The 22,434-nt window shown below is 45.3% G+C and overlaps 1 protein-coding gene across 2 annotated transcripts in view; it reads right to left on the reverse strand.

Annotated features, from left to right (window-relative positions):
- LOC144827656 (gamma-aminobutyric acid receptor subunit gamma-4-like) overlaps positions 1–22,434 on the reverse strand; it is a 2,222,498-nt gene that overhangs the window by 706,518 nt on the left and 1,493,546 nt on the right. The window lies entirely within an intron of this gene.

Below are 22,434 nucleotides of genomic sequence, written 5' to 3' on the forward strand. Positions count from 1 at the left end.
GCTGATGAATATGTCAACAGGTGTGCTATTTGTGCCAATTCATGAAAAGGTTTTCTTGTATAGAAACCCCCTCTACTATCTTTTGAGTGTCCATCTTGTGAATGGGAGAAAGTTGGACTTGACGTAGTTGGCCCATTCTATCCCCTTCATATCCAGTGACGTTTTGCATTGGTTTTGGTTGATTTGTACTCTAAATGGCCAGAAGTGAAATTTGTGTTGGAGACTAATGCTAAAACTTTGATTGACATTCTGAAGAATGTTTGCATGCACAAAGCTTTCCAACAATTGCTTTTGTCTGACAAGAGTGCCCTGTTTGCTAATGAAGAAGTACAGAGTTTCTTAGGTTTCGATGATGTTAAGAATCCTAGAACATCTCTCTACCACCCACAAAGCAATGGTTAAGTGGAGCACATGAATCAGATGTTAGTACAGTGTGTACAGTTCGCTGTTTCAAATAAATATGTTGCCACAAATGGGGTGAGTTCCATGATATGGTTCTATCGTACCAGCCCGCAAAGTTCCCTGTTGTTGTCTCCTTTAGAATGTTTGATAAGTAGGAAGCCATTTACCAAGATATGTCCCAGCTGGATGGGGAAATATATATAATTTGGTGTCTCTTTAGAGGATTGAGATTTGGCAGCCAGGAATAACACTGCTATGGCAAAGGCCAAGCACAAGGTGAGAGGGTCTAAATAAAAAGTTGGTGATGTTATTCATATCAAAAAGGACCAGTCCAGGTCAGGAAATGAGGAGAAACATACAGTGGTCATGTCATGACACACAAGGTTTGCGGTAATGCCGTCACAGTGAATGCCAGCAATTTATGGAATATGGGGAGAGCAGTGAAGTGTTGAGGGGATCAGAGTAAATTAATGCTCTTGGGTGATGTAGAACCCTAAGTAGTGTGGTGGAATTGGTTCATCTATTCCATGTGATGGAAATTGTAGTCTCAGAAGAAGCAAACAGGTAAAAAGGTTACCCAGCAAATTTAGATGATTCTGTTAGGTATGGGAATACAACATATCTGTGACTTCCGCATGTGCCTTGCACATTTTGTAAGGCTGTATTCAATGACAGGTTTTGTATTCCTAAGAAAAGGTTTGTTATATATTTTGTATAGTTACATTATTATTTTACTAAGCTTTATTTTGAATGTTTACGTAAGGTATGCTATTACTGTCCTTGATGGGTTATGGGTTACTTTATCATCACTGTGAAGATGTTTTTAATAAGATGTTGACGATTCATAATAATAGCATATTGTATTAGGTAAATTAGATGTTGTGTTTATTGTGTTTCAAAGCAAAAGTAATATAGTACTCTGTGCTCAGGCGTTATTTGCATTCTATGGAATTCTAACTCAGTATTCCATATAATGCTGCATGACCAGTAAGAGGCTGTCTGAATCAACAGTTTACAGTTGGAAGGCGAGTACAGAAGCTAGGATGCAGTGATGTTACCAGCTCCGTTCCTAGAATGAAAAAAGTCAAATAAATGTATCAGAAGTTGCCTGCATTATTGTGGGAAGATTGCTACAGTTATGTATAGTTTAAATCCTTTTTTAATGAGCATCTAGTTGTTCTGATCCCAGTCCACAGTTCCTAGATTATCCTGTCCACCATAGCTACTTTCTGTAACATATCACAAATACTCCAGTATATTTGCTATTTTAACATCTTATGTTGAACTTTGCTGTGTCTCTATGTGTGGCGATCTGGCCTCATCCACATCAGCGGTGTTAGCTGGATTTATCTATGTTCGGTACTGCAACCATTTAACTTGAGACTGGTTGGCCTTTATCACAGCTCACAAGGCTGTTAAAGTTTGACATTATAAGCTGTATGTAGTAGTTCTGGGCCATCTTAATTTAATAACATTTGGATTAATTTATGTGGTTGTGGATCAAGAATATTATTCAGGATTAGATATGTTATATGTGGCTCTTGAGAGCCACATCACAAGCTGTGAGGCACTTTTTTCAGTTCTGCCTCCGACAAACATAAGCCCTGGAGACTTTTAGAAGTCTGGTGGCAGCTACAAGTTAACATTCCAATGTCTTACGCATGTTGACCCAAAACAAACATAAATACAATCAAAATTCAAATATTCCTTACAGTTTGTGGGACTGTCGGAGAGTTCGTATTTTCTGGTTTTGACAAACTGTAATAATAGTGGTTACACCTTGCGGGTTGAGAAGAGTCTGATAAACCTATGCAGATTGTTCCGCAGTGACCATTCCAACTAAAAGGAATTTCCAGAGAAAAGTTAGAAAGTGAGGGGTATAGCTGCAGTTCTGCTTCTGTCCTGTCTCAAGAAAGCAGGTCTGTAAGATCCCTATCACCTCTTTCTGTTCAACTCTGCTTGCATTCCAGCCACCCTGCGCCCATATAATGTGCTAGGGCAGGTCATCCTTTTGACATTGCTGTGGAAGAGGCATGCTTTGCAAGGAATTGGCATTAAATTTGGAAGAACCCAGTGAGCCATCCATCATCAGAAATTTTACTGAAACGGACTCTGGGAGATATCATAGTCCACAAGGTAAGAATTCCAGAACAGGAAATGCATCATTTATAAAAAAAATGAAGTGGGGAGGGTCACAAGGGGAATATTTAACGACCACAGCACCTCTAGCCCCTAACGAATACTAGAAAAAACACAGAAGATGTGCCAGGTCCTCAGGAACTAATGGTGTGTTGTGTCAGAACTAGATCCGAGTGTCCATCAAAACACATATATGAAATAACACTGGGCTAAAAAATTCCCATCAGCCCACCCATTGGCGGAATCTCATCATGTGGGATATTGATCAAAAATCCAGATCTCGTCCAGCACACTTGGTAGTGATACTGAGATGGATTTTGAAGCCGTATTATTAGGCCACAGTGTTTTTCAGATGGTACTGATGGAGTGCAGTGCTTGTGAAAAATTAAAGTGAAAAGAATGGAGTGAGAATAAAATTGGCTCATAGGACTAAAAATGAGTTTAATATATATTGTCCTAGGGCCAAACTAAAAGCAACGCCCAATAGTTTGAAATAATAACTATTTAGTGGCGCAGTGCAGTGGGGTCGACATGTTTCAGCTTGAAGTGGAACAACTGTCCAAGCTTTCTTCAGGACCAGATATTGAAAGCGACTGCAGATGTGAATAACAATGCAAGTAATGCTGTACAAATATATTGATTTTATCCTACCAGGAACTTGGAGCCCCAATGTTGACTGGCAGGTATCTTGTTATACGTTCTTTCCTGTAGAAGAAAAGATAATGCACAACAACAAGCGAATAAAATAGTGCCTGATGGTATCTCAGAAGCAAAGAAATAACACAACAACACCGGCAAGGTAAAGAAATACTCGCCACTCAAAAGACAAAAAGTTCTAATGGTGTATATCAATAATATTTGATGGTAAAGCAATAGTAATGGTTTAAAGCTTACCCAGCATTTCGTGGGAAGTAGCCTCACCTCGCCCGGCGCCCGCTCGGGAAGAAGGAGGCCCCGCTCTGTTAGAATGAAAGACCAAGACAAAAAAACCTAAGAGACTCTTTGGAGGTATATATGCACATTGGTCATTCTATCTCATTGTAATCTTAACATAACCCCAGCTGTTTCTAGAAAGAGACTGACAAGGTAGGCAGACACATGATGCTGACCAAGTGTGGAGAGGCAAACTGAATTGTAATACTATAGTTAACAATGAAAAGAAAAACAGTAAAGGCTGTTCTAATTGAAGAGAGCCATACTCCTCATTATAATAGGCTATAAAGGGGACTTACCCCTTTAAGAAAATCGATGAAACAGGAAAAATATGAAGGTCTATCAAGAACAAGACCAAAAATCAAAGTACAAAACCGCCAGGGAGCCTACCTGTCCGTCGGTGCCTCTAAGCCCGCGTCCGAGTGGGAGTGGAGATACAAGCTCTCTGCTCGTGCGTGTTTTTATATGCTCTCTAAATGGCTCAATTGATTACAGCTGCGCTAGGAAAGCAGGTCGCAGTTTGGGCAACCATCGCGCATGCTCAGGGTCGCGGAAGATACTCGTGTGACTGCGCAAGCGCTGACATTATAGATAACGATTCAGAAAAGGGGGTGGTGATGAACAGAGTGTCTGAATTAAGCAGACCACTCTTACCCAGTCCAAAGATCAAGGCTTGATCCATCACCGTTATTTAGCTCACTGCCCCATCCCAGCTCAGAACCTGGCTATATGCAAATTAGTCTGTCCCTGGCCCAGTGCATCATGGGAACAGGGCAGACCAAACTACCAAGCCAATTCTTCACCAGAAAGGAGACAAGCTACCGGGGACCGGTTTCTGGCATTTCAGCCTCGTCGGCCCGGCTTGCTTGAATCCTGATGGAGCAGTGAGCAAGGGAATCATGTCTGAGTACACCCTGCCACACCTATATTGGCCAAAAACGATTCAGAAAAGGGGGTGGTGATGATCAGAGTGTCTGAATTAAGCAGACCACTCTTACCCAGTCCAAAGATCAGGGCTTGATCCATCACCGTTATTTAGCTCACTGTCCCATCCCAGCTCAGAACCTGGCTATATGCAAATTAGTCTGTCCCTGGCCCAGTGCATCATGGGAACAGGGCAGACCAAACTACCAAGCCAATTCTTCACCAGAAAGGAGACAAGCTACCGGGGACCGGTTTCTGGCATTTCAGCCTCGTCGGCCCGGCTAGCTTGAATCCTGATGGAGCAGTGAGCAAGGGACTCATGTCTGAGTATACCCTGCCACACCTATAGTGGCCAAAAACGATTCAGAAAAGGGGGTGGTGATGAACAGAGTGTCTGAACTAAGCAGACCACTCTTACCCAGTCCAAAGATCGGGGCTTGATCCATCACCGTTATTTAGCTCACTGCCCCATCCCAGCTCAGAACCTGGCTATATGCAAATTAGTCTGTCCCTGGCCCAGTGCATCATGGGAACAGGGCAGACCAAACTACTAAGCCAATTCTTCACCAGAAAGGAGACAAGCTACCGGGGACCGGTTTCTGGCATTTCAGCCTCGTCGGCCCGGCTTGCTTGAATCCTGATGGAGCAGTGAGCAAGGGACTCATGTCTGAGTATACCCTGCCACACCTATAGTGGCCAAAAACGATTCAGAAAAGGGGGTGGTGATGAACAGAGTGTCTGAATTAAGCAGACCACTCTTACCCAGTCCAAAGATCAGGGCTTGATCCATCACCGTTATTTAGCTCACTGCCCCATCCCAGCTCAGAACCTGGCTATATGCAAATTAGTCTGTCCCTGGCCCAGTGCATCATGGGAACAGGGCAGACCAAACTACCAAGCCAATTCTTCACCAGAAAGGAGACAAGCTACCGGGGACCGGTTTCTGGCATTTCAGCCTCGTCGGCCCGGCTTGCTTGAATCCTGATGGAGCAGTGAGCAAGGGACTCATGTCTGAGTACACCCTGCCACACCTATAGTGGCCAAAAACGATTCAGAAAAGGGGGTGGTGATGATCAGAGTGTCTGAATTAAGCAGACCACTCTTACCCAGTCCAAAGATCAGGGCTTGATCCATCACCGTTATTTAGCTCACTGCCCCATCCCAGCTCAGAACCTGGCTATATGCAAATTAGTCTGTCCCTGGCCCAGTGCATCATGGGAACAGGGCAGACCAAACTACCAAGCCAATTCTTCACCAGAAAGGAGACAAGCTACCGGGGACCGGTTTCTGGCATTTCAGCCTCGTCGGCCCGGCTAGCTTGAATCCTGATGGAGCAGTGAGCAAGGGACTCATGTCTGAGTATACCCTGCCACACCTATAGTGGCCAAAAACGATTCAGAAAAGGGGGTGGTGATGAACAGAGTGTCTGAACTAAGCAGACCACTCTTACCCAGTCCAAAGATCGGGGCTTGATCCATCACCGTTATTTAGCTCACTGCCCCATCCCAGCTCAGAACCTGGCTATATGCAAATTAGTCTGTCCCTGGCCCAGTGCATCATGGGAACAGGGCAGACCAAACTACTAAGCCAATTCTTCACCAGAAAGGAGACAAGCTACCGGGGACCGGTTTCTGGCATTTCAGCCTCGTCGGCCCGGCTTGCTTGAATCCTGATGGAGCAGTGAGCAAGGGACTCATGTCTGAGTATACCCTGCCACACCTATAGTGGCCAAAAACGATTCAGAAAAGGGGGTGGTGATGAACAGAGTGTCTGAATTAAGCAGACCACTCTTACCCAGTCCAAAGATCAGGGCTTGATCCATCACCGTTATTTAGCTCACTGCCCCATCCCAGCTCAGAACCTGGCTATATGCAAATTAGTCTGTCCCTGGCCCAGTGCATCATGGGAACAGGGCAGACCAAACTACCAAGCCAATTCTTCACCAGAAAGGAGACAAGCTACCGGGGACCGGTTTCTGGCATTTCAGCCTCGTCGGCCCGGCTAGCTTGAATCCTGATGGAGCAGTGAGCAAGGGACTCATGTCTGAGTATACCCTGCCACACCTATAGTGGCCAAAAACGATTCAGAAAAGGGGGTGGTGATGAACAGAGTGTCTGAACTAAGCAGACCACTCTTACCCAGTCCAAAGATCGGGGCTTGATCCATCACCGTTATTTAGCTCACTGCCCCATCCCAGCTCAGAACCTGGCTATATGCAAATTAGTCTGTCCCTGGCCCAGTGCATCATGGGAACAGGGCAGACCAAACTACTAAGCCAATTCTTCACCAGAAAGGAGACAAGCTACCGGGGACCGGTTTCTGGCATTTCAGCCTCGTCGGCCCGGCTTGCTTGAATCCTGATGGAGCAGTGAGCAAGGGACTCATGTCTGAGTATACCCTGCCACACCTATAGTGGCCAAAAACGATTCAGAAAAGGGGGTGGTGATGAACAGAGTGTCTGAATTAAGCAGACCACTCTTACCCAGTCCAAAGATCAGGGCTTGATCCATCACCGTTATTTAGCTCACTGCCCCATCCCAGCTCAGAACCTGGCTATATGCAAATTAGTCTGTCCCTGGCCCAGTGCATCATGGGAACAGGGCAGACCAAACTACCAAGCCAATTCTTCACCAGAAAGGAGACAAGCTACCGGGGACCGGTTTCTGGCATTTCAGCCTCGTCGGCCCGGCTTGCTTGAATCCTGATGGAGCAGTGAGCAAGGGACTCATGTCTGAGTACACCCTGCCACACCTATAGTGGCCAAAAACGATTCAGAAAAGGGGGTGGTGATGATCAGAGTGTCTGAATTAAGCAGACCACTCTTACCCAGTCCAAAGATCAGGGCTTGATCCATCACCGTTATTTAGCTCACTGCCCCATCCCAGCTCAGAACCTGGCTATATGCAAATTAGTCTGTCCCTGGCCCAGTGCATCATGGGAACAGGGCAGACCAAACTACCAAGCCAATTCTTCACCAGAAAGGAGACAAGCTACCGGGGACCGGTTTCTGGCATTTCAGCCTCGTCGGCCCGGCTAGCTTGAATCCTGATGGAGCAGTGAGCAAGGGACTCATGTCTGAGTATACCCTGCCACACCTATAGTGGCCAAAAACGATTCAGAAAAGGGGGTGGTGATGAACAGAGTGTCTGAACTAAGCAGACCACTCTTACCCAGTCCAAAGATCGGGGCTTGATCCATCACCGTTATTTAGCTCACTGCCCCATCCCAGCTCAGAACCTGGCTATATGCAAATTAGTCTGTCCCTGGCCCAGTGCATCATGGGAACAGGGCAGACCAAACTACTAAGCCAATTCTTCACCAGAAAGGAGACAAGCTACCGGGGACCGGTTTCTGGCATTTCAGCCTCGTCGGCCCGGCTTGCTTGAATCCTGATGGAGCAGTGAGCAAGGGACTCATGTCTGAGTATACCCTGCCACACCTATAGTGGCCAAAAACGATTCAGAAAAGGGGGTGGTGATGAACAGAGTGTCTGAATTAAGCAGACCACTCTTACCCAGTCCAAAGATCAGGGCTTGATCCATCACCGTTATTTAGCTCACTGCCCCATCCCAGCTCAGAACCTGGCTATATGCAAATTAGTCTGTCCCTGGCCCAGTGCATCATGGGAACAGGGCAGACCAAACTACCAAGCCAATTCTTCACCAGAAAGGAGACAAGCTACCGGGGACCGGTTTCTGGTATTTCAGCATCGTCGGCCCGGCTTGCTTGAATCCTGATGGAGCAGTGAGCAAGGGACTCATGTCTGAGTATACCCTGCCACACCTATAGTGGCCAAAAACGATTCAGAAAAGGGGGTGGTGATGAACAGAGTGTCTGAATTAAGCAGACCACTCTTACCCAGTCCAAAGATCAGGGCTTGATCCATCACCGTTATTTAGCTCACTGCCCCATCCCAGCTCAGAACCTGGCTATATGCAAATTAGTCTGTCCCTGGCCCAGTGCATCATGGGAACAGGGCAGACCAAACTACCAAGCCAATTCTTCACCAGAAAGGAGACAAGCTACCGGGGACCGGTTTCTGGCATTTCAGCCTCGTCGGCCCGGCTTGCTTGAATCCTGATGGAGCAGTGAGCAAGGGACTCATGTCTGAGTATACCCTGCCACACCTATAGTGGCCAAAAACGATTCAGAAAAGGGGGTGGTGATGAACAGAGTGTCTGAATTAAGCAGACCACTCTTACCCAGTCCAAAGATCAGGGCTTGATCCATCACCGTTATTTAGCTCACTGCCCCATCCCAGCTCAGAACCTGGCTATATGCAAATTAGTCTGTCCCTGGAATATAGATAACAGCGCATGCGCGATCCGAGAGACACCGATATGGAGAACCGCGCATGCGCGATCGACAAATACTAGTGCCGATCGGTCGCGCATGCGCGTTGGACAGGAAAACTCTCGACTGGTGCCAAGTATGGGGAGGCGGCTATATATTGAAGCAGGTGTCTATCAGTTATATGGACAGATCTAGTTTAAGCCCGCTGCTTAGTCTATGCCCCGATGTTGTAAAAACAACAAAAAACGAAGGTAAATGTATATAATGCCCAACACAGCCAAATGAGGACTGGGGTGATGTAAACCCTACATAATGAAACAACTAAGCGACGTACATGTCCCTGTACAATCTCATATATGTATTCATCGTATGTATGTCAAATAGACATATATTTAATTTGTCTATGGATGGAGCTAGTGTTTATGCACTCAAATTGATGTTACTGCATAATGTGGTATAGCTCTGTGATGTAGCTCAGATGTTCTAAAAATGAATAACATCTGACAGATATTCCTAGATTAATGTTCATGATACAGTATAGGCATAATGTGAACTATCGAAATAGTTTATTCAAGAATAGAGATCGCTATAGTATCGCTCTGTGGTGCAGCTCAGATGTTATACATATGGTTAAAGGTTATAGCGTACATGATATGGTATACACGTAAATTGGACAATCATAAAGATGTCCATGGTATATCATCATTGAGGCCCTGGCTGTCACTTTTAAGATGGAAAATCCATTTCTGCTCCTTAATAAACAAGAATCTAGAGACATCACTAACATGTGGGGGAATAAACGGATGTTCTAGAATCACCCACTTCATGTCGTCTGCTGTGTGTTTCAGAGTGAGGAAGTGATTGGTTGCCCAAAATGCGACCTGCTTTCCTAGCGCAGCTGTAATCAATTGGGCCATTTAGAGAGCATATAAAAACACGTGCAAGCAGAGAGCTTGTACCTCCACTCCCACTCGGACGCGGGCTTAGAGGCACCGACGGACAGGTAGGCTCCCTGGCGGTTTTGTACTTTGATTTTTGGTCTTGTTCTTGATAGACCTTCATATTTTTCCTGTTTCATCGATTTTCTTAAAGGGGTAAGTCCCCTTTATAGCCTATTATAATGAGGAGTATGGCTCTCTTCAATTAGAACAGCCTTTACTGTTTTTCTTTTCATTGTTAACTATAGTATTACAATTCAGTTTGCCTCTCCACACTTGGTCAGCATCATGTGTCTGCCTACCTTGTCAGTCTCTTTCTAGAAACAGCTGGGGTTATGTTAAGATTACAATGAGATAGAATGACCAATGTGCATATATACCTCCAAAGAGTCTCTTAGGTTTTTTTGTCTTGGTCTTTCATTCTAACAGAGCGGGGCCTCCTTCTTCCCGAGCGGGTGCCGGGCGAGGTGAGGCTACTTACCACGAAATGCTGGGTAAGCTTTAAACCATAACTATTGCTTTACCATCAAATAATATTGATATACACCATTAGAACTTTTTGTCTTTTGAGTGGCGAGTATTTCTTTACCTTGCCGGTGTTGTTGTGTTATTTCTTTGTTTCTGAGATACCATCAGGCACTATTTTATTCGCTTGTTGTTGTGCATTATCTTTTCTTCTACAGGAAAGAACGTATAACAAGATACCTGCCAGTCAACATTGGGGCTCCAAGTTCCTGGTAGGATAAAATCAATATATTTGTACAGCATTACTTGCATTGTTATTCACATCTGCAGTCGCTTTCAATATCTGGTCCTGAAGAAAGCTTGGACAGTTGTTCCACTTCAAGCTGAAACATGTCGACCCCACTGCACTGCGCCACTAAATAGTTATTATTTCAAACTATTGGGCGTTGCTTTTAGTTTGACCCTAGGACAATATATATTAAACTCATTTTTTGTCCTATGAGCCAATTTTATTCTCACTCCATTCTTTTCACTTTAATTTTTCACAAGCACTGCACTCCATCAGTACCATCTGAAAAACACTGTGGCCTAATAATACGGCTTCAAAATCCATCTCAGTATCACTACCAAGTGTGCTGGACGAGATCTGGATTTTTGATCAATATCCCACATGATGAGATTCCGCCAATGGGTGGGCTGATGGGAATTTTTTAGCCCAGTGTTATTTCATATATGTGTTTTGATGGACACTCGGATCTAGTTCTGACACAACACACCATTAGTTCCTGAGGACCTGGCACCTCTTCAATTCATCATTTATTGCCAGAATTTTTTTTTATTTTTGCCCTGAAAATAGGGAATAACCGGCAGATTTTTGTGCTTATTATTCACCAGTCATGGTTGCCTACATATGACAAAATCAGGCTATCACCATCTGTGAGCCTTTTTGCAGTACTCAATCCCAAATGTCTACCAAGTAAAAAAAGACTTCAGAGCATTATGAATCATAGAAATTGATGAGATGTATTTCCCAACATAGATCCCATGAAGCTGATTTCTCAGAAATCACTGTAACATTTTTGTCCAATATGGCTTATTGTGGTTGTGCTTAATAGGAATTGGCTGTAGCTGCAACAAAAAGTCGATAAGAAGCTATGAAAAACAATGAATTATTTAAATATTTTTTGTAACCATTCCACATTCATATTACACCTGTTAGTTTCAGCATATAGCTTCAGTAGTGTCGGTTGAAAACCTCGGGCCGATTACAGTGACGCTGAGAATGCCACAGACAGCCTGTCGGTGGCGGTCTCACCGCCATTGTGTGCATGTTTCTGCCCGCCATATAATAATGGTGGGTGGAAGGATGGTGGTCAGAAAGCCCAACCGCCATGCATCCGACGGGCTCCTTGCGTCGAAGGCAGCCATAATCCCTACAATGGTGGTGGTGCCTGATTATGATGACCCTCCCTGCCAGCAGTTTCATGATGGTTTACCTGCTATTGAAAACGTTGGAGGAAAGGGACATTGGGGGCCGTAGCATGCCCCCCTTCCCACCTGGTCCTTGGATGTGGGTGCTGGGGGATACCTATGGTGACCCCTACATATCCCTGCACCAAGTGACAGGCACTGCATGGTGCTTGCCACATAATGCAAGGATATGTTTCCTGTCTATGTTTTGTACTGCGGCATGTACTGCAACATGCAGAACCCGCCAAAATACAAAAGATAGACAGTGCGACCGCCTTAGAGAAGGTCGCGCTGTAATCACACTGATGGAACGGCCGACAGCAAGTCGGGTAGTCTAGTCGTCCGATAGGGTGGCAGGCGGACGTAAGTCCCCCTGCCATCCTAATCCCCCTCTAGTTCGGAACCCAGGGTGTGAAAGAAAGAAAGTGTGACCCAATGTATCACCCCTGTGTTCTGGCATGAGAAGCTTAGAAAAAAAGATCTAGAAATTATATAAACCTAATCTAGGAAGAAGAGCACAGATTGAAAAACAGATATAATGCCAACGACAAACTATTTTCCAAAAGAGTGTCTAATTATGCTGGGATCAATTTGCTAACAAGCTCTATAGTGGCATACAGTACCTCAAAGAAATGAAATGTAAATACCTTCTTGTTGCAGTTTTAACGTTATTGGCTCATCGGATTTAGAGATAAACAACATTTTTATTAAAGAATAAGAATAAAAAATCACATAGTTAGACAGGCAGGCAGCAAGTCACCACATAGCTGGGGCATATCAATTGCAATGCAATAGGTCTTGCATTTACAAGAGTTGTAGGAATTACATTGCACATGACAATGCCTTATATTTATTTGCTAATTATTAAAACATATAAATAAAAGGCATTGTCATTTACAATGTCAATAGCTTAAACTCTCGCAAATGCGAAACGTATTGCATTGCAAATGCTCGTTTCTTCTGCTTTGAGCACTTATTAGGGTGTATGTGTTATTGAACTCTTTCCCCTGTCTGCGGTCTTCCTGCCCTGCTGGTTTAATGGTGTATTTGAAGTCGTTTTCTGGTGCTTATTGCTTCCTTGCACATCAGTGCTTGTTTTCATAAGGAATTTCAATCTTGCTTGTTTAAATGTCATTAACACAGTCATCTGCGCTTCTAACCTTTCTTTTACCTTTTTAATTTTATTTCAACTGTAGTTTATTGCCTTTTCTTCTGGACAAAATGCTTTGTTTATAGGCACTGCAAATAAATTCACAGACAATGTTTTCTCTCAATGTACAATGCAGTGATGAGCTCGGGACTCTTTCTTCTTCATTGCCCTTTCTGTTTAACTCAACTTGGTTTGTGCTTTTGTCAGCTTCATGCTGTATTAGGTTTAGCTGAGTTTCCAAAGCCTTCCAGCATGCTGAGGTAATTCTGAAGTGGCTCACTTCATGTGCATGGCTCATTTCACAGCTTGCTGTGAATACTCTGTGAAGTGCTCTGATTTTAGCGACTCATAAATAATGTTCTGAAGAAGCTGCCACGTTCAATGCTCTAAAACAATGGTATATTCCTGTAAATGTGTTTAGAAATGGTAGCACACCTTAATTTGCCTTTAATTCATTAGCCTGGGGAAGGCTACAAATGATGACACACTTCTTTCATGTTGATGTTTGTGAGGCAGAACACATTAACAAAGTCAAAACATGCAACATAATGGATTTACTAGTGCTTGGTTTTTTTTCATCTGTGAGTCCACAACTTGTCACTGCATAGCTTTTCTTGCTGGGTTCCGTGATGAATTACTATATGGAGGCCCAACCAATAGTACTTCTGATCTTGTTTATAAACTTTACCCGGAAAAAGGTATCATATTAAAAAAGAGTATGCCTATGGCTGCTTAATATTTTATTTGTATACCAATTATCCTAGGCTACTTATTTGTTGAACATGGTACCCACACATTTAATGCATTAAAATTTTACTTCCAACTGATGCAATAAGTAGCTGCATTTAACTGGAGCCGGACAATATACAATAGTGAAATACAAACCAAGGGCATAATTACAAAAATTTTACAGGTGAAACTTATAGCCCATATGTATTTATCATCGATATATATGTGGCACCAATGTATATATAAGTATTCTGTGTTGTGCTACTTTTATTGCAGCATTCAGAAAGAGAACAATTGAGCAGTTTTTTAAGTCTCTACCTTCTCTCCTGTGCTAGTGTGTAATATTTGAAAGAATCTATTTTACAGTCCTCATAAGGTTCAAGTAGAGTTTTATTCTTGATAGAAAGATCCCATCCATCCTAGTTACACCACTCTCAACTGTCCAGCTTCAACTCCTGCTTCTTCCATCCTATGACCTATATACATTCTATTACAGAGTTATCATGACAATAGATACAGAAAAGGATAGACAATAAACATCATAGAGAATAGATAGCAGAATAGGAGATAGCAGGATGCTACACCATCTCCCTTCTTCGATAAAACTATTTACATACACAGTAATAGCACATCACCTTATATATATACATATTCCTTAAGATAGGATGGTCTTTTTACCAATCTTGAAGACCGTCGTGAGGACAACATTCCACGACAATCTTTAGATTGAGTATTACACAACGAAGAAAATGTGATTGTACCAGAAGGCTTCTTACCATTGGAATTACCCAATTTGCTGCACTTCCTTCTAACTACTACCACTCTATTAAGATTCAACACACGATGGTCTTCTGTTTTCACAGCATTGTTAAATACCTTGATGACAACCTTCGGATCAAAATATTTAGAATTAGCGTTACCCACAAAACCAGGACGCTGAACAACAACAACGTCCCCTATTTCCACCTCCACCTTCTTGACAGATTTATTTTTGTCAAATTAGTTCTTCCTTAATAAGGCTTTCTTATCTTCTCTCAGATGCACATGTTTTTTATCACCTACACGTTCTTTCCCTTTAGAAAAACAATAACTGTTTACCCAAAATGGCTCAAGATGAGTGTTAGGTACTCTGCCATGAAAAAGAAGAAATGGAGTCTTGCCCGTAGTGGAGTGAGGTGTCAATCTATACTCTTCTATCTTTCCAAGCACTTCTCCTCTCCACTCAAGAGATTAAGACTTAGCCAAGGTAATGGTTTCTTTCAAAACCCTGTTAAGTCTCTCCACCATCCCATTTGCCTCGGGATGATAGAGAGAGCATGTTTTATGTATGATTCCACTGGATGACAACAAATATGCCATCTCTTTAGAGACTAATTGAACACCATTGTCCATTAGAATGGTCATAGGGAATCCTTCTCTAGAAAACAGTTTTTTTAAACACTTACTAACATTGGCAGAGTCCACATTAGATAAGAAAAATACTTCTGGCCATCGAGAATACATATCTATAATTACCAATAGAAACACCTGAGAACCATTGCTAAATATGGGACCCAGAATGTCCAACACAATGTCTTCCCAGGGATACTTGGGTCGTGCTTTCAATGTCATGGGTTGTACTCTAGGTGTTTTAGACTTGTCATACATATTATAAGGAACACACTCTTGTATATCTTGCTCTACCAATTTGTCCATTCCTGGTCACCAGTACGACAAGCGTAATCTTTCTTTTGTCTTGGTGATTACGGGGTGTGTGACATGAGCCAAATCTAATAAATCTTTCCTGAGACTCATAGGAGGCACTAACTTGGTGCCACGAAATAAAATTATTTTTTTACATACCAAAAGGGTCTGGTTCCTTCTGATCACTTCTTAATACTTGACCAATTACCTACAAAAGAGGCATTACCTCATTAACAGTTACATCAAGATCAGTTTAATTCCGCCACTTTTCTTCAGTTATGTGATCTGAATCTAATGCACATACCTAATCATAACGCAAATCAACATCACTCTCATCATGTTCTTCACACAAAACGTGAAAAAACATCAGCTATTCTATTGTCAACTCCTGGAATATATTTGAGGGAAAAAGAATATTCTTGAAGACTTATGGTCCATTTGGTTATGCGACTTGAAATAAAATCCAGACAATTCTTGTCAAAAATTTCAATTATTGGTTTGTGGTCAGTTTTTACTTCAAAATCTACCCCCCACAAAAATTCTTACGTTTTATAACAGCCCAAAAAACTGCGAGAGATTCTCGTTCAAGCACAGAGTATCGAGTCTCAGGATCCTTTAAACTTTTAGAAAGAAACATCATGGTTTTTAATCCTTGTGGGCCCTCTTGTTGTAATACTGCCCCCAAACCCTTCTCACTTGCATGAGTGGTTAGGATTGACTTAAGTCTGCTATCAAAACTCTGTAAAAAAGGAGCATTACATAAGTTCTCTTTGATGTTAGAGAATTCTTTATCACAAATCTCAGACATACAAAATGTACACCCTTTTTTAATAAAGACCTCATATTGTTGACTGACTGACTGTTAGTCAAATCTGCAAAATCTTTAACACATTTTGCATAGTATTCAATCATTCCAAAGAGACTCATAAGTTCATCCTTAGAAGATGGAGCATGCATATTGTGAATTGTGGACAACAAATCCTCTTTAGGATTGACACCATTTCCAGAAATATTGTGGCCAAGATAATCTATTTAGTTTGATCTAAATTTGCACCTTTCAATTTTTATGGTGAGATTAGGTTCACACAATTTGGAAAGAACGGATTTAAGACGTATATCATTTTTGTCAACATTCTCCCTGAAAATGAGTATGTCATCTTGATAGATACACACTCCAGGCAAACCTTTCAAAACTCTTTCCATGGCACGCTGGACCACATATGAGGCTGAGACCAGATGAAAGGCATTCTTTTAAATCTAAAAGTACCAAACGGCGTGATAAACGGAGTCAGGTCTCGGTATGACTGTTCTAATTCAATCTGATGGTTTGCTGAAGTTAAATCAAGCGTGCTAAAAACTTTAGCACCACCCAAAAGAACAAGAAGTTCAGCAATATTCGGAAGTGGATACCTGTCTATGACTACATTTTTGTTTAACTGGCGCAAGTCTATGCATAAGCGCAAATCTCCGTTGAACTTGCGCGCAGCGACTACCGGAGCTAACCACTCAGTTCCCTCAACCACTTCTATAATGTCATTGTCCTTAAGCTTAATGATTTATTTTTCCATATCATTTCTCACTGCTAACGGAACATTTCTAACCTTACATGCAACAGGATCCACATTTTTCTTTAACATGATCTTATGCTGTTATCCTTTCATACAACCAAGTTTCTTCTTGAACACTTCTGGGAAATCTGGCATTTATTAAACTTCTCATCCTTTACCATCTCCACAGCACATAATCAATCAATCAATCAGTGACACTTGTAGAGCGCGCTACATACCCGTAGGGTCTCAAGGCGCTGGGGGGGGGGGGGGGGTGCCGCTACTGCTCGAACAGCCAGGTCTTCAGCTTCTTCCTGAAGGAGAGGTGGTCTTGGGTCAGGCGCAGGTCGGTCGGGAGGGAGTTCCAGGTCTTGGCGGCCAGGTAGGAGAAGGACCTTCCTCCTGTAGTCGCTCTTCGGATGCGGGGGACGGCGGCGAGGGCGTGGTTGGCTGATCGGAGGTGGCGTTTGGGAGCGTAGAAGTTGACTCGGCTGTTGAGGTAGCTCGGGCCTTGGTCGTGTAGGGCTTTGTGTGCGTGGGTGAGGAGGCGGAAGGTGATTCTTTTGTTGACGGGGAGCCAGTGAAGGTCTCTCAGATGTCCGGAGATGTGGCTGGTTCGTGGGATGTCGAGGATGAGTCTGGCTGAGGCGTTCTGGATCCGCTGGAGTCTCTTCTGGAGCTTGGCGGTGGTGCCGGCGTAGAGGGCGTTGCCGTAGTCCAGCCGGCTGGTGACGAGGGCCTGGGTGACGGTCTTTCTGGTCTCGGCGGGGATCCACCAGAAGATCTTCCGTAGCATGCGTAGGATGTTGAAGCATGACGAGGAGACGGCGTTGACTTGTCTGGTCATGGAGAGGGAGGAGTCCAGGATGACGCCCAGGTTTCGTGCATGGTCTGTCGGTTTGGGTGCGGTGCCCAGGGCGGGAGGCCACCAGGAGTCGTCCCAGGCGGAGGGTGAGAAGCCCAGGATGAGGACCTCCGTCTTGTCCGAGTTCAGCTTCAGGCGGCTGGTCGTCATCCACTCGGCTACCTCTTTCATCCCTTCGTGCAGGTTGGCTCTGGCGGCGGCGGGGTCGTTGGTCAGGGAGAGGATCAGCTGGGAGTCGTCTGCGTAGGAGATTATGCCGAGGTTGTGTTTGCGTACGATGGCCGCGAGGGGGCTCATGTAGACGTTGAAGAGGGTGGGGCTCAGCGATGATCCTTGGGGGACGCCGCAGATGACTTCGGAGGCCTCTGACTTGTACGGTGGTAGGCGGACTCTCTGTGTTCTTCCGTCGAGGAAGGAGGTGATCCATTCCAGCGCCTTGTCCTGGATGCCGATGTTGCTGAGGCGCCGTACCAGGGTGCGGTGGCAGACCGTGTCGAATGCCGCGGAGAGGTCGAGGAGGATGAGGGCCGCTGTTTCTCCATTGTCCATCAGGGCTCGGATGTCATCGGTGGCGGCGATGAGGGTGGTCTCGGTGCTGTGGTTGGCTCGGAAGCCGGACTGTGAGGGGTCGAGGGATCCGTTTGTCTCGAGGAAGGCGGCCATCTGCTTGTTGACGGTCTTCTCGATGACTTTGGCTGGAAACGGGAGGAGCGAGATGGGGCGGTAATTTTTGAGTCCGGTGGGGTCCGCTGTGGGTTTCTTGAGTAGAGCGCTGAGTTCGGCGTGCTTCCAGCTCTCGGGGAAGGTGGCGGTGTCGAAGGATGTGTTGATGATGTCTCGCAGGTGGGGTGCGATGACAGCGTCGGCCTTGTTGAAGACGTGGTGAGGGCAGGGGTCGGTCGGTGATCCGGAGTGGATGGAGTTCATCGTGCGGATGGTGTCTTCGGTGCTGATCGGGGTCCAGGCGTGGAGGATGGTGGTGGGGGGTGGTTGTTCGGTCGTGGTGTGCGTAGGTTGGTTGTTGAAGCTGTTGTGTATGTCCGCGATCTTGTTGTGGAAGTATGAAGCGAGGGAGTTGCAGAGGTCTTGCGATGGGATGATGTCGTTGTTTCCTGCGCTGGGGTTGGAAAGCTCTTTCACGATGTTGAAGAGTTCCTTGCAGTTGTGTGCGTTGTTGTCCAACCGGTCCTTGAAAGCTGTTTTCTTGGCGGCGCGGATCAGCTGGTGGTGTTTCCGGGTGGCAAGTTTGACGGAGGTCCTGTTGTCCGGTGTCGGTTCCCTTCTCCAGACTTTCTCGAGGGCTCGGCAGTTCTTCTTGGAGCTCTTGAGTTCGTCGGTGAACCATGGGGCCTTCTTGCTGCCGGGTCTGCTAGGCGGGGTCCTCAGTGGGGCGAGTTCGTCCGCGCAGTTGCTGATCCACTTCGTGAGGTTGTCGGCGGCTTGGCTGGGGTTCGCTGAGCTGGCAGGAGGGTGCTGGCTCAGGGAGGTGGCGAGCTGGTCTGATGTGATCTTGTTCCAGCTTCTGCGGGCGGTCTGTTTCTGGTGGTGGTGGGTCGTCGTTCTCTTGAAGGTGAAGTGGACGCAGCTGTGGTCCGTCCATTGAAGCTCAGTGGCGTGGCTGAAGTTGATGTCCGTGCTGGAAGAGAAGACTGCGTCGAGTGTGTGTCCGGCGAGGTGGGTGGGGGTGGACACCAGTTGCTTGAGTCCCAGGTTGGCGAGGTTGTCGAGCAGGGTGCTGGTGTTGCGGTCGTTGTTGTTCTCCAGATGGAAGTTGAGGTCTCCCAGGAGGATGTAGTCAGCGGAGGGGAGGGCATGCGGGCTGACGAAGTCGGCGATGTCCTCGCTGAATAGCGTGCGTGGTCCCGGGGGTCGGTAGATCAGGGTGCCTCTGAGGGTGGTGTTCGGGTTGGTGTGGATCTGGAAATGCAGGTGTTCGGCGCTGGCCAGGGTGTTGTCGGTGCTGGTCGTGAGACGGATGGTGTTCCTGTGGACGATGGCGATGCCTCCTCCCATCTGGTTGGCGTTTCGGTCCCTCCGGACGATCTTGTAGCCCTCTGGGATAGCGATGGCGATGTCGGGAGCTGAAGAGGCGTTCATCCAGGTCTCCGTGAGGAAGGCAACGTCAGGGGCTGTGGCGTCTAGAAGGTTCCAGAGTTCGATGGCGTGTCTGTGGACGGAGCGGGTGTTCAGCAGGATGCACTTGAGGTGGGTGCTGCTGGTGGTCGACTTGGCGGGTGCTGGCGCGAGGCAGGTCCGGATGCAGGTGAACTTGCAGTCGTGGCAGCTGAAGGGTCCGTGGGTGTGCTTCGGGGCGGCTTGATGACATCCTGGGATGCGGCCGGTGTTGAGTGCGATGAGGTCGGCGGCGCTGTAGGTTCGTCGGGTCGGCCTCCGTCGGTGGGGGCCAGGGGTCCTGGCACTGGGCGCGGTCCAGGCGTGGACGGGCGCAGACGGGCTTACCTTTGGCGCGCCTTCGGCGCACAATCGGCGCGCCCGCTGCGCGTCAACGCTGCGCGTTCGCACGGTCGCCATTTAAGGCGAAGTGCGCGGGTGGGCGGAGCAGCTGGGAGGCGGGAGCGGGGAGGGTTACAGAAGAGAAAAAAGGGGCGGGGACAAGCGGCGGTGGGGGGAAGGGAGGGCGGGGGGCGGCGAGGTAGGCGGACAACAAGGAAGGAAGTCAAAACACGGGCCAAATGAAATTCGGCAACACAGGCACAAAAAATCGACAAAACAAGGAAAAAAAAGAGGTTAAGCACAACAGGCACAAATGTTTGACAAAACAAGGCAAAAACAATGCAAAAACAATCCCCGCAGCGGAGGCAGCCGGCAACCGGCAAAACGAGGCAGCAGCGAGGCAGGAGGGCAGGCAAGGGACACACGCAGCAGCTGGTGGCCGTGCGGCGCGGGGGTGTCCCACATACCTTTTCTCTCAACAAAATAGGTGGATTATAATTGCGATCAAGATATACTCTCAAATCAGCTTGATGCACCCAACTAATTATACTATCTGGGGTCATCTGCTTTCTCGTGAGCCAGGAGTCTACCTCATATTCAAGTTGAACCCCACGTTGCGAGCAGAGCTCTGCTCGTAGCTCCGATTTTAGCTCCTTGCTCCGGCTCATAGTCAGAAGGCTCTTCCTTCGCCTTGTAGCTGGAGTCTTCACGATGCCCTGATTTGTGACCTGACTCGGGGACATCCATCTGGTTTCCGGCTACTTTTACAACCACCTCAGCTCTCGACCTGAGCCTCCAATTGTTCATATCTCACGACCTTGGCAAGCGGTTTGTGTGTGGCACTCCAATTTTCGAATTTTTTATTGCCCCCAGCCATTTTGGTCACTCTATTGCTCACCCATCCTGCCTCTAGCATACTCCCCTCTTGCAAATGGCAGAAATGGAGATTGGTAACTGAAACAGGACTTTACCATAAAAACTAATAAGGGACTACAGCAACTACTACTTAGGCCTGTCTTAACTTGGTTGCGGCCAGCTTTGACTAGCTATAACTTGTAACTGCAGTCAATTATCTACCTCTCTGTATTTTTCAATATCTCGGGATCTCTGGATTTACCTGCTTGGATTTTCACTTGATTGAATTTAGACCACTACTCCTGAGATCTTTTGCTACATGTCTTTTTTATTTTTATTTTATCTATTTATTTTTTGTTCCCTTGAATTACCTTATGCTATGAGATTGATAACTGAAACAGGACTTTACCATATAAACAAACAAGGGACTACAGCAACTACTTGGACCTGTCTTAACTTAGTTGCGGCCCTCTTTGACTAGCTATAACTCTTAACTGCAGTCAATAATCTACCTCTTTATATTTTTAAATATCACTGGATCTCTGGATTTATCTGCTTGGATTTTAAAATAACATTTGATCACTTGATTGATTGATTTAGACCACTACTCCTGAGATTTTTTGAAGCTAAATGTCTTTTGTATTTTTGTTCCCTTGAATTACCTTATACTATGACTCCCCACTAGACTGTCATTCTTATTTATTATATAAGTTTCTATATGTATTTATTCCTTAGACAATCTCTATGCACTCGCTATAAGGTCCTGTGCGCTGCAAGATACACAATTAACATACTTCTAGCTGTTCAAATACAGCCACATATTAGGGACCCCACTAACCTTACACCAGAATAATAGAATAAGAGCCACATCTGGACAAGACTGATTACGCAGGGACTCTGGAATTTCTAGGGCTGCACTTTACAACTATAGGTTCTCTTACCTTTAAGCACCACAGTTTGATTTACATCAACGCTTAATTAATGTAATCTTAGCATGATGTCCATGTAGCTCACATTGTATTAGATGTTGTTCTACTCCACCCATCTACTCACCTATTCCCCTGAATTATGTGCATTATCTAAACTCTCTTTGACCTAAACACTCTGAAATTTAATAACTTATACTCTGTGCATTATCTAGGCGGTGACTTCTATATCTTTTTTGTTAGTTATTTTGTCTCTCCTCCTTAACCTAGTCACTTACTTCCCTTCTTTAGTCTATTACACTTATTTTGCAATTCTATTATTTAATTTTTAATATACCTATAACTATGCTTTCTTTTCTTGTTGCCTTATTCGATCTGACTTGGCTGCCCCCCTTTTGGTTGTCATCTTACCCTGCCCTCCCTCATTTCCCTGTAATTTTTTCCCTCTCTTAATCTATCTCTTCCTTATCTCGGTCTTTCCATTCACTTTTTCCGTTCTGATTTATTTATTTTTAAGGTTTAACCTTTATTCTTCCTTCCTCGATCTCTCTCCATTCTCTCCCAAGCATGCCTCCCCTCTCTCTCTCCCCTTCCTCCTCAGTATCGCCTATCTCGAAAATCGGCCCCAATTCCTGGTCTATCCTATCTATTTCTTCAAACC

The sequence above is a fragment of the Lissotriton helveticus genome, chromosome 4_1 (assembly GCF_964261635.1).
Source record: "Lissotriton helveticus chromosome 4_1, aLisHel1.1, whole genome shotgun sequence".
In the NCBI taxonomy this organism is placed as follows: Eukaryota; Metazoa; Chordata; class Amphibia; order Caudata; family Salamandridae; genus Lissotriton; species Lissotriton helveticus.